The following is a 12,302-nucleotide window of genomic DNA, read 5'->3' as shown; positions in this document are numbered from 1 at the left end:
CAGTTCAGGCAAAGCAGCAAAAAAGTAGAATTCAAAATCAGGAGATAAATCAATCAATATTAAACAGACACGGAAACAGCATGTTGAGAAAATTATCAGACTATTTAACACTCTCAGATAGTGCTAAATCTACTTTCTCAGATCTATATAATAAAAAAAGGAACTCATGAGCATCATGAGAACAGTAGTGGAGTACATGACAGAGACTTCCAGAGTGAAACATTCCCCATCTCCCCATGGGATTGAGGTGTCTAAGTTAATGGTCATGCACTTAAGTGATGCACTGTGAGTTTAAAAGATGCAAACTTTATCACTAAACGTAATCTCAAAGAAAGTAATATTTCTATTGAAAAATACAGCCAAACCAACTGATATAAAACTATATCTAAACTCAGCTAAACTAAATCTAAAATTACAAACCTTTTGGAAAGAAGTAGAAGATCTTTAGGCATATATTTCATCAATAAATCACTAAAACCACAATCCAAAAAGGAAAAATTGATAAATTGATTTTATCAAAATTAACAGTGGGACTTCCCTGGTTGTTCAGTGGCTAAGACTCCATGCTCCCAAGGCAGGGGACCCGGGTTCAGGAACCTGGTCAGGGAACTAAATCCCACATGCCACAACTAAGAGTTTGCACGCTGCAACTAAAAAAAAAAAAAGATCCTGCATGCCCCAATGAAGATTGAAGATCCCACATAATGCAACTAAGAACGGGCTCAGCAAAAAAAAGAAAGAAAGAAAAATAAATATTAAAACAATTATTAAGATGAACAATGTCAGTTCTTTGAAAGAATAAAAAGATAAGTCACAGATGAGAAGAATACATTTACAAGTTACATTATCTGATTAAAGACTTGTGTTTAGAGTATATAAAAATGCTCAAACCTCCAAAATAAGAAAATGAACAATTCAATAAAAATGGCAAAAGATTTGAGCAGAGATACATATGTTATCTTACCAGAAATACAAATGGCAAAAATACACCCCCAAAGATATTTAACATCATTAGTCATTAGGAAATGCACATTATAAATCACAAGATACCACTTTATACCTATTAGAATGATTAAAACTCAAAAAACCAACAATAACAACAAAAACTGCCAATACCAAATACTGATGAGAACATAGACCAACTAGAACTCACATTCACTGCTGGTGGGAAAGCAAAATGGTAGACACTCTGGAACACAGTTTGATATTTACTCATAAAGTTAAACATGTGCTTATCATATAATAGGAAATTCCCTTTTTTTAAATATATTTTCCCAATGAATACCCATGCTTATGCAAAAACGTTTAGGCAAATAATACAGCTTTATTCATAAACACTAAATCCAAGGACAACCCAAACGCTCTTCGGCTGGCAAATAGATAAGTGCTGGTACAACTATACAGTTGCATATTACTCAGCAATACAAAGAAATAGACTACTGATATGAGCAACTAGATGGACGAACTTCAAACGCATGACGCAAAGTCCAAACGCTACATACTGTTCAGCTTCATTTCTCTGATATCCTGGAAATGGCAAAAATAGAGGAGTGGGTATCTGGGGAGGGATAAGGGTTGATCTTAGAGGGGTGTGAGGGAAGTTTTGGGTTGGTGGCACAGTTCTACATCTTGACTGGTGGTGAGAGCACAACCACACATATGCATCAAAGCTCACAGAATGGTATTCTTTAACAAGAGAATCTTACTGTAAAGTATACTTCAATATCGCTCACTGAAAAGGGAATTACTGTGGAGACAATTATAAACAAGCGTGTACCTATGGGCCAAAATTTTTTGTACTTTTAAAAAGTTTTAATTCACCTAATAAAAAAACACACCTCCCCTTGATGATTACTCCTTGGAATCTTTGATATAGATATTAACAAAAAACACATAGAAATGTAAGTATAAGCATGTTTATAAACATGTCACTGTTTGGATTAAGAAAAAATCAACAGTTAATGTAGCAAAACATAAAGGATGAAACAACAACCATTAGGAAAATGGTTAAATAAATTATTGTGTGTGCATAGACACACACGGGCTTCCCAGGTGGCTCAGGGGTAAAGACTCTGCCTGCTAATGCAGAAGATGCAAGAGCGACTGATACATACTTACAACTGGTGGCATCATGGTCAGGAGCATGGACTCGGGTCAGCTCTTTCTGTTCCCATGCTGCTTCTACTATGAGTTGTGTAACTTTAGACATATTACTTCCTCTCTGTGACTCCATTTTCTCCTCTGTAAAATGGAAATAATAACAGCATTGAACTCACAGGATTTTTGTGAAGATTAAATGCTACATATATGTCAGTACATATAAAGTGCTAGGTACACCACCTGATACATAAACAGTCAATAAACGTTTGCTATTGTTAGTAGTAAAAATGGAGATTTCAGCTCATTCTAGAATCTCAAGTGATAAGATCATGATTGCTTCAACAAGAAGATCAGAATCTAAGCAAGTCTCTTTTTCTTAGTCAAGGGAAAGTAAAGTGAAGTTGCTCAATTGTGTCTGACCCTCAGCGACCCCATGGATTGCAGCCTACCAGGCTCCTCGGTCCATGGGATCTTCCCGGCAGGAGTACTGGAGTGGGGTGCCATTGCCTTCAAGGGAAAGAATAAAAAAAAATCCATATATCCAAAATGGATAGGAGTGAAATTGTCTTTTCACAAAAAGGAAAAGTACTCTCTACTCGTAATGTAATCCTGTAGATTAAGCCTGACACTTTCCCCCCTTTCTTCACCTCCTTATCCAAAACTGTGCCCAGGTGCAGAAAAAGGATTTGAGCTAGTAGAAGGGAATTCATTGCCATCTAAACTCCATATGGTCACAAGAGATACCAGAAAATGAAAGAAGGTTCAGTCAAAAAGACACTCGCAGTAAAACTGAATTTTTAAAGCTACATCTGTCATATTATTTGTGCCACATGAATCATTTGGTTGCAGTAAGGACAAAAGGAACTCAGTGCTAGAACTACAGGATGTGTGTGTATCCGTGCGTGTGTGTGTGTGAGCACGCCTGTGCCTTTCCCAGAACATATGTCATCCCACTTGGCTTTTGCCAAAGGTGAAATTGGATCTTGTACTAAAATATAGCAATACACAATCAAAATGTTGGGGTTTAGTCCTCGTTGGGGAAAAAAAGCATTTGATTTGAACGTGGGTTAGGCGGCTTTGTTGACATTTTCCTCCGAATGAAACAAACAAACAAAATGATGCTTTTATCTTTTCCATAGTAGCTCCTCTTGTTTCTCCCTCCCTGCCTTGTTTGTGGCATTCCACAACAAGAATGGAAACTTTGCAGGCAATCAATGCAGCCGAACCATGTGAAAAAATAAATAAATAAAATGGAGGGAATGGAATCACTGGGCAACTCGCATGATACGGCTACAGCGAGGCAGATCCTAGAGTTGGAATCATATCATTGTAGCATCTGCAGCGGCCTCCTTAGAGAGTACATAGTAATCATCTCTCTTCATGGTCAGTAACCACATAAGGACAACACCAGACGATGCCAGTGGTTTTGGTCCTGTAGCATTTATATGCTTCCCCGCGAAGACAGTCATGCCAGATAATATCCGTCAACCTTGTCCTTGGTCTTCCCTCTTGATGGAGGCAGATGTTTATTCTCCATCTGTACTATATGTCAGTGTAACTGCAGCCTTAATCTGGCAAAGGGTGCCTCTGATATGATGAGGCCATCACAGAAGCTGCTGGAAAGATTACTCTGGTGAATAAAATCAGTTTATGGCTAAAAACATTTATTCTTCATTTTGATAAGCTCTTAACAAATGGAAATTTGCCTTCCTACACTTTTGCCAAGCATAGGACTATGTTTATTTCTCGCTATATGGGTCACCGAGGATTCCCAGCTGTTAGCTAGAGTCAGTTGTGCATTGCTGCACTCAGCAACATCTGTTTCACAAAAACAGTATCCAGCTTTTAGCGCTCAAATGGAGGTTATACCATATGCCGGCAGACCACTTAGTTTTTACCTTGGGAACTAACTTTACTTGAGTCAAGGTAACACAGGAAAAACTGAATATTTAAATGTTACCCGGCTTCAGTCACATCTTCATGTGTGCCTGTCATTTCCAACTATATATAGTAAAGTTACTTCCAAGCATACACTGCAAGCTGTTCCTCTGTTTAATTATTAATTGGAAGAAAGTTTGTTTGCAAAACAGTTGAGATGTATTTTGTGATAGATGCGGATGTGGAAAGTAGTGCCATAAGGTGATTTTGCTAAGAGAGCATTCTGTTAAAACGTCAATTATTAGCTACGGACAAAAGCAAACCAGGTGCATAGCCCCTAAGGTGTGCCGTGATGGAAGCCTACAGCATGCCAAATATTTTCTTACATTACAGAATAGTCTTCAGTGCTTGACTTTTGCCTTGGTTCCCTTGTCTTAGCCCAACATACTTTGCAAAGGAAAATAGAAAATAGGACTTGTGTTTTCAGTTTATAAGAGATTTAAACTTAAAAAAATATATATTCAAACCAATACAATATTGTAAAGTAAAATAAATAAATAAATTAATTAAAAAACCCAAAAAACCAAATGCATGTTGGTTTAAAGTTTATATCCCTGTTACTGGTGTTCAGTTGCAACGTCGTGGCCAACACTTGTGGCCCCATGGACTGTACCAGCCAGGTTCCTCTGACCGTGAGATTTCCCAAATGAGAATACTAGAGTTTGTAGACATTTTCTTCTCCAGGGGATCTTCTCCACCCAGGGATTAAACCTGGGTCTCCCACATTGCAGATTCTTTCCCTGGTCTGAACCACTGGGAAATCCCTATAACTTTGGTTACCTTCTATTTTAAAGAATTTTCTGTTTCAAAAGCTAAGTCAAGGCCAGTCCTAGGTAGAAATGTGAATTTCTTCATCCTGGCTCCCTCTGTAGCTGAGCCTCTCTCTCCTTTCCTTGAAATATAAAGTTGTCTATCTTTTGAGTTATCCTCAACAAACTTCACTTTCAACTATTTGTCAATAAAACTTTTCTGAAACATTTGCTAACAAAATTCAATCCCCTCCCACCCTTTTTCCAGCAATAGTTTTTTTTTTTTTTTTCCCCTCACAGGTAACCTTGGGAAGGAGCAATGGTGAGGATGAGAGTGAGAATGGTAATAAATAACTAATAGCCTTGTCCACAAACAAGAACCAAGACGACCAGTGTGGCTGTTAGATATCCACAATTTGAAAACTTTGATTATAACAATAGAAATCTCATCGTATCCAATGAAGCCAAGGCAGGAAGAGCAGATAGATCTGACAATGAACTCAAGGTGGGAACTGGAAACCAGAAATCAAAGTCCTTTTCTCCATTTATCTGAGGCCATGCAGCCTTCACTTTTCTCTGCGGTGCTGCACGTGACTCACAAACAGCTCATGAGCATGCCCTGTGGGAAATGGCTGTGTAAGCCTTGACTTTACACACCCTCGCTCTACAGTCCTGATGGGGTGCTGATGCCAAACTCCTAGGATAGAGAACCTTCCTGGCCCAGGTGGAGTCATGTGTCCAAGGCTGATCCATTCAGAGACAAATGACCTCATAGAAATAACAAGAGAAACTTTGTTGTTCAGTCATTCAGTTGTGCCCAACTCTTTGCGACCCCATGGACTGCAGCATGCCAGGCTTCCTTGTCCTTCACCATCTCCCAGGGTTTGCTCATACTCATGTCCGCTGAGTCAATGATGCCATCCAACCATCTCATCCTCTGTCACCCCCTTCTCTTCCTGCCTTCAATCTCACCTAGCATCAGGGTCTTTTCCAGTGAGTCGGCTCTTTGCATCGGGTGGCAAAAGTATTGGAGCTTTGGCTTCAGTATCATTAGCTACTGATGAATCTTTTTAGGTTAAATCTGCCTCAGTGAGTATGGTTCTGACAACACAGAAAGCAAAAGTATTTCATAGGTTTAATCCTGCTCTTTCACAAGAAATGTATATCTGTATACTTTGCTATAATTCAGTTAATATTCAATTAAGAACCAAACTTTTACTGACCATTTACTATGTGCTACTGAGTGTTCAAGAACATTCCTTCTCTGATCTTACCCTTTGGGAATGCACAAGCTGCTGGGGGGGGCAGTGAGGAGGGGAGTAGGTGGGTGATGTTTACAACACGACACTGGATCCTGCACAGGGTAGGGGAGGTGTTAGACATTCTGTAGAAAATTCAGAAAAACCCTTTCTTATGAAGGTGCAAATACTTCTAATTTTTTAGGATCAATTCCTTTTTCATTGGCATAGGTGGGGCTGTGTGTTCATGTACACCTCATAAAAAATACGATGGGAATTTTTTTTTCTGAAGAAAGCAAAGAGAGGAAAGAACTCTGTGATAAAGCAATCAATGAGCTCTAAAGAATTTCTGATTTTCCATGAGGCTTGGGGGCCTATCTTGGTCCATGAGGAGGCTCACAAGCTCCTCTTTTCTGTAATAAAGTCAACTTTACAGACCAATGGTCTTTCCTTTCTTTAGGATAACTGGGCCCATGATAATCTGATGAAGCTGGAAATCCTCTCCTCAGGAAGAAAAAAAAACTGTCTCCTAATTTTTGCATATATTTGGAAGAAAACTTTTCCCCTCTAAAATTCTAGAAGAGTATATGGATTCCTGACACCCATCCACAGAATCCTATTTAAGAACCCCTGTTCAACACTGAACTCCCATAAGGTGGGGACCAGGTGGGGGATGTCATCATATCCTCTTTTATTCCTACATCCTGGCAGAGGGTCTCCAAGAATTTTTAACAAATATTGAATGATAATAATAAAATGGATATTTAACATCTAGCATTTTTCAATGATTAGTAGCAAAATTTTTCTCTAAGCAAACTATAACTAATTTAATCTTCACCACAACTTTTGAGGTAGATTTTATTACCTCCTTTTTATGGATGAGAAAATTGGTCAAAAAAGTTGCATAAGACATAAATGAATTAATTAAAATCCTTTCTAGGTCTCTTAAACCTAGCAGACCAAGGCTTAAGTTGTATCTTTCTTTAAGTTCTTCTTAAGTGCTTACCTAAATTTAGTTGAGAGATAGTAACTCAGATTTCCTATAAAGAAAAAAATCCCCATAAAGGAAATAACGTGTGTCATTTCATAGAGAATTTAAAAAAAGAGGATGAATGCCATGAAGTCCCACCTCTTCTTGTTCTACAGATTATAAACACCAGTAACTTCCCCATGTGGTTTCTCATTCATCCCTTATTATTAAAAACAAAGTCTGTCCTGTGATTACCAAGGCAAAACTTTCAAACACCTAAGATAAGCAAATCTCACTATGGAGTTAATTTTAATGGCAGATCACAGATTCTTTCAAATGGACTGTCTAACATTTCCCAGAGAAGTGCACACTATTATTTGATTTTTGACTCCATCTTCCTTCTCCATTGGTATTTTTATTATGATTTGTTGTTGCTTTATTCTCCTCATTTCTTGTTCTATATTACTTTCATTTAAGTTCTCCCTAACCTACAAGCTTGATGAGCTGTCTATAAAGAAAGCAGGAAAGATATTAAAAATAAGAGGATTTTCCAGGTGGGTTCTCCCAAGCTCTCGGCTCTCTCGTTAGAATCAAGATTTTACAGTTACATCTGCATAGTTCTTTTTTTTAAAAAAAATAAAAACTTTTATAAAGGGGAAAAATAGAAAAGGGTCTGAGATACCTCATTGCTCTTCACCCACCACCATCCAGCCGTGCAGTGGCATCAGAGGATAGTACAAAGACCCAGGGCGAAACCAACTATGAGTACACTGCATCAAAGGACTCCAGCTCCCTTTACACAGGCACCAGGAGCATCAGTCTCTACCTGTCAACGTGCCAGGCTAAAAGTCTTCCTCCCATACTTACATATTGTATTACATCATACTGAGATTCGACTAGTTAATAAGAACTAAGGAAAGGGCTTTCTCAGGTGGCTCAGTGGTAAAGAATCTACCTGCTAATGCAGGAGACACAGGTTCTATCCCTGGGTTGGGAAGACCCCCTGGAGGAGGAAATGGTAACCCACCTCAGTATTCTTGCTGGGAAATCCCATGGACAAGAGGAGCCTGGTGGGCTACAGTTCATGGGGTGACAAAAGAGTCAGACATGATGTAGTGACTAAACAACAAACAGCATGCATTTAGTGTCTAGAGAAATGAAAGAAAATAAGGTGCAAATCTGTTGAACTAACTTACGGAAATACTCTTTTCCTATCTCTAGAATCAGAAAGAAAGTGAAAGTGTTAGTTGCTCAGTCATGTCTATTTGCAACCCCATGGACTGTAGCCTGCCGGTCTGGGATTGGTTCCTCTGTCTATGGGATTCTCCAGGCCAGAATACTGGAGTGGGTAGTCATTTGCTTCTCTAGGAGATCTTCCCGACCCAGGGATGGAACCTGGGTCTCCCATGTTGCAGGCAGATTCTTTACTGTCTGAGCCACCAGGGAAATCTCTTTAAATACAAATCTGAGTCTTATTTTAAATACAAGGGTCAGAGTGTCTTATTTTAAATTACTGATGGGATATCCTGATGAATGCCAAAGCCTTTGACTGTGTGGATCACAATAAACTGTGTGGAAAATTCTTAAAGAGATGGGAATACCAGACCACATGACCTGCCTCTTGAGAAATCTATATGCAGGACAGGAAGCAACAATTAGAACTGGACATGGAACAACAGACTGGTTCCAAATAGGAAAAGGAGTCCGTCAAGGCTGTATATTGTCACCTTACTTATTTAACTTATATGCAGAGTACATCATGAGAAACGTTGGGCTGGAGGAACCACAAGCTGGAATCAAGATTGCCGGGAGAAATATCAATAACCTCAGATATGCAGATGATACCCCCTTATGGCAGAAAGTGAAGAGGAACTAAAGAGCCTCTTGATGAAAGTGAAAGAGGAGAGTGAAAAAGCTGGCTTAAAGCTCAACATTCAGAAAACGAAGATCATGGCATCTGGTCCCATCACTTCATGGGAAATAGATGGGGAAACAGTGGAAACAGTGGCTGACTTTATTTTTCTGGGCTCCAAAATCACTGCAGACGGTGATTGCAGCCATGAAATTAAAGATGCTTACTCCTTGGAAGGAAAGTTATGACCAACCTAGACAGCATGTTGAAAAGCAGAGACATTACTTTGCCAACAAAGGTCCGTCTAGTCAAGGCTATGGTTTTTCCAGTAGTCATGTATGGATGTGAGAGTTGGACAATACAGAAAGCTGAGCGCAGAAGAATCGATGCTTTTGAACTGTGGTGTTGGAGAACTCTTGAGAGTCCCTTGGACTGCAAGGAGATCCAACCAGTCCATCCTAAAGGAGATCAGTCCTGGGTGCTCATTGGAAGGACTGATGTTGAAGCTGAAACTCCAATACTTTGGCCACCTGATGTGAAGAGCTGACTCATTGGAAACGACCCTGATGCTGGGAAAGATTGAGGGCAGGAAGAGAAGGGGATGACTGAGGATGAGATGGTTGGATGGCATCACCGACTCAATGGACATGGGTTTGGGTGGACTCCGGGAGCTGGTGATGGACAGGGAGGCCTGGTGTGCTGCGGTTTATGGGGTTGCAAAGAGTCAGATGTGACTGAGAGACTGAACTGAACCCAACTGATCCTGATGAAACCTTTAAATACTCACCTATTGGGTTAACTTATGCTCCTTGACTCAGCATATGGAGCTCTATGAGATCTGAACGCATGTCTTGATTTTACCCTCAGTTTCACTTTTCACCTCCCACCTCTGCTTCTACTTCCCTGCACCCACCACTGCTGCACACACCTTGCCTTTGCTCAAATCTCTTCTGCCTAGAGTCCCTTGTCCACCTTTGTCTACTTCTATTAGATTCAGCAGAGGCAATGCCTCCCACAGGAAGCTCTTCTTCTCCTGTTCCATGCTGGTCAGGTCAGGTTCACTTTATCTATGGTCCAGTAAGACTAGCACCTACTTCTATCACTGGATTTAAATTGTTTTTATAAAGAGGTGCTATGATGTCTGTTCAGTTGAGGTCAGTGCTATTTTGAGTTTGTATTTTCTGTCCCTGGCACTTAGGGAGTTTGTATTTTCTGTCCCTAGGCATATAGAGAGAGCTCAACACCCTTCTTTTAAATCAAAGAAAGAAACATAAAGATGTTTTAAAAATAAATTATCCAGATTTACTGTCTTCTTTTAGGGGTCCTGTTGCTACTTATGCATCAGGAATCACATCTGAAGTCAAGATTTTATTACTTTATAACATGAAGTTTTTCCCTCTAATTCAAGTCTTAAAATGTTTCCCTGTTGATTAAATTCTTTGGGAAAATATTACAGTTGCTTTATGTTGCAAATTGCTTTTCATAAAATAGAGAGCTTTTTAAAGTGCTTATTTTAAAAAATGAATCTTTTGAATGCAATATTCATAATATTCCATATCAGATAGTGATATTTCATCATTTAATTTAGTCCAAGCATGTTAATATAAAAAGGTTTACATCTAATTTGGGCACTAATGTTCAGTGTATTTGAGGAAAATGGGAGTTTATAAATTTGAAATTTATAAAGCATTAATTAGATAACATGCTTAGTGCTTTACATAACAGATGTAATCTTCAGAAAATGTCCATTGTTTGAGTGCCATTACTCTAACTTTACAAATGAGGAAACAGTCTTAGAAAGGTTAATGAACTTAAAGAAAAATTTGATTATTAATTAATTTGGCTGCACTGGGTCTTAGTTGCAGCACGTGAGCTCTTAAGTTGAGGCACATGGGATCTAGTTACCTGAGCAGCGATTGAACCCAGGCCCCCTGTGTTGGGAGCCCAGAGTCTTAGCCATTGGACCACCAGGGAAGTCTCCGAATTTTCTTAATGAAGGATGTTTATCCTTTCTTCCAGTAGTTAGATTTGCTAAAATCAAGGAGCTTGTTCATTATTATCGTCTATGTCCTCTTTCTTACCTCTGAAGCCACTCATCCTAGCCTCTAACTTCCTTCTTTTTCTTTCCACTAGGAACCTGATTATAGAGACAGAAAGGGCTAGTGTATGCAACCAATTCTTTAGAAATTGGATAGAAAATAGCATTTATTATTACTTGCTCCCAGTAAGACTGCCTTTGAGAAAGTCAGACAGACCTGTTCTGTTTCTGTGGTCAGTGGAAAAGTCACTCTCAGATAAAGCATGCACTGAACTCTTCCTTCAACACATAAAAGGTCTTTGTTTACAGAAAAAATTCCATTTCCCCTATGCAGAGCTCAGATATTAGAGTCTTGATCCACCTAAACACAGTTAGAAGCAACTAAAAATACTCTGCCCTTGTCCACAGAAACAAGCAGAAGAGAAGAGACTCATTGAAGTTCATTCGCTCTACTGAGCTGTCAACCTCCCTTGGTCCCTCTGAGCACATCCACTCCTTGCTTTTAGCAAGTTTCTTTACATTGTTTCCAAGTACACTTCACGTAAATAGCAGAAGGTCATCAGGAGAAAAGTAGTCAGTCCTCTCAGACAGACTGACAATCACAAGGGATGGCAGCTGAAAGCAAGCGAAGACCCTGGGACACTGCGGAAGTGTGTAGAATGTTCACATCCACGAGTGACATATTCAAGAAGTTTGTCTAGGATCAACACAGTAGACTGACTTTCAACTTGAAATTCTCAAATAAGGGTGTTATAGGAGCAAGAACTTCTGTCCAGTGCTCACTGCCTCAGCTCAGAGTGCCACACACGGGTCCTCACTGGAAACGCTAAGTTGAAATCTCAGTAAAGCTGTTTAAGACTGAGTATAAAACAGATCTCGAACAGTCCTGCAGTATTGCAGGTTAGGAGTCACAGCAGATGACAAATACCTTTAATTAAACAGGGATGCAAATGGTCTCAACCTGAGTTTGCAGTGAACCAGGCTGCAAACATTAACTTCACAGGCAAGGTCCTCTCAAACACTGTTCACTTTTCTCCTTTCTCAAGTTTTTTTAAGTAGCTTTCCTCCTTTGTATATTGTATGCAATTTCAGCGTATTTTGTTGTTTTAAAAATACTGTTTGGTAAGGTGGGTACATGCATGTTTGAGTGTGTGTGTGTTTAATTTTTTGGTGGCAAGGAACTGCTATCTCTGATGAATTGGTTTCATTTAACCAAATTAACTCTGTTAGTTATATGAAAAATTAGGCAGTATTATCTTATACCAGTATGTAGAGAGTTACACAGAAGTACAAAATGTACATCAAGGGCCAATTACACATGAAGAACTACTGATAATTATGAGAGTTGGTTAATATTTCTGAATTATTAAGTCTGACAGCATAATCCTGCTTTCTGTGTTGTTTGGTCTATTGATAC

The 12,302-nt window shown here is 39.2% G+C and overlaps 1 long non-coding RNA gene across 1 annotated transcript in view; it reads right to left on the bottom strand.

The window, feature by feature from the left end:
• Positions 1-1,822: 1,822 nt before the first annotated feature.
• LOC133260478 (uncharacterized) overlaps positions 1,823-12,302 on the bottom strand; it is a 52,673-nt gene continuing 42,193 nt past the window's right edge. Inside the window, exon 3 of the long non-coding RNA XR_009740824.1 lies at positions 1,823-2,241. This is a non-coding gene — a long non-coding RNA (uncharacterized LOC133260478). The remainder of the gene's footprint in view (positions 2,242-12,302) is intronic.

This window comes from Bos javanicus, chromosome 14 (genome assembly GCF_032452875.1).
Source record: "Bos javanicus breed banteng chromosome 14, ARS-OSU_banteng_1.0, whole genome shotgun sequence".
Taxonomy (NCBI): Eukaryota; Metazoa; Chordata; class Mammalia; order Artiodactyla; family Bovidae; genus Bos; species Bos javanicus.
This window is presented reverse-complemented; position numbering and strand designations above follow the sequence as displayed.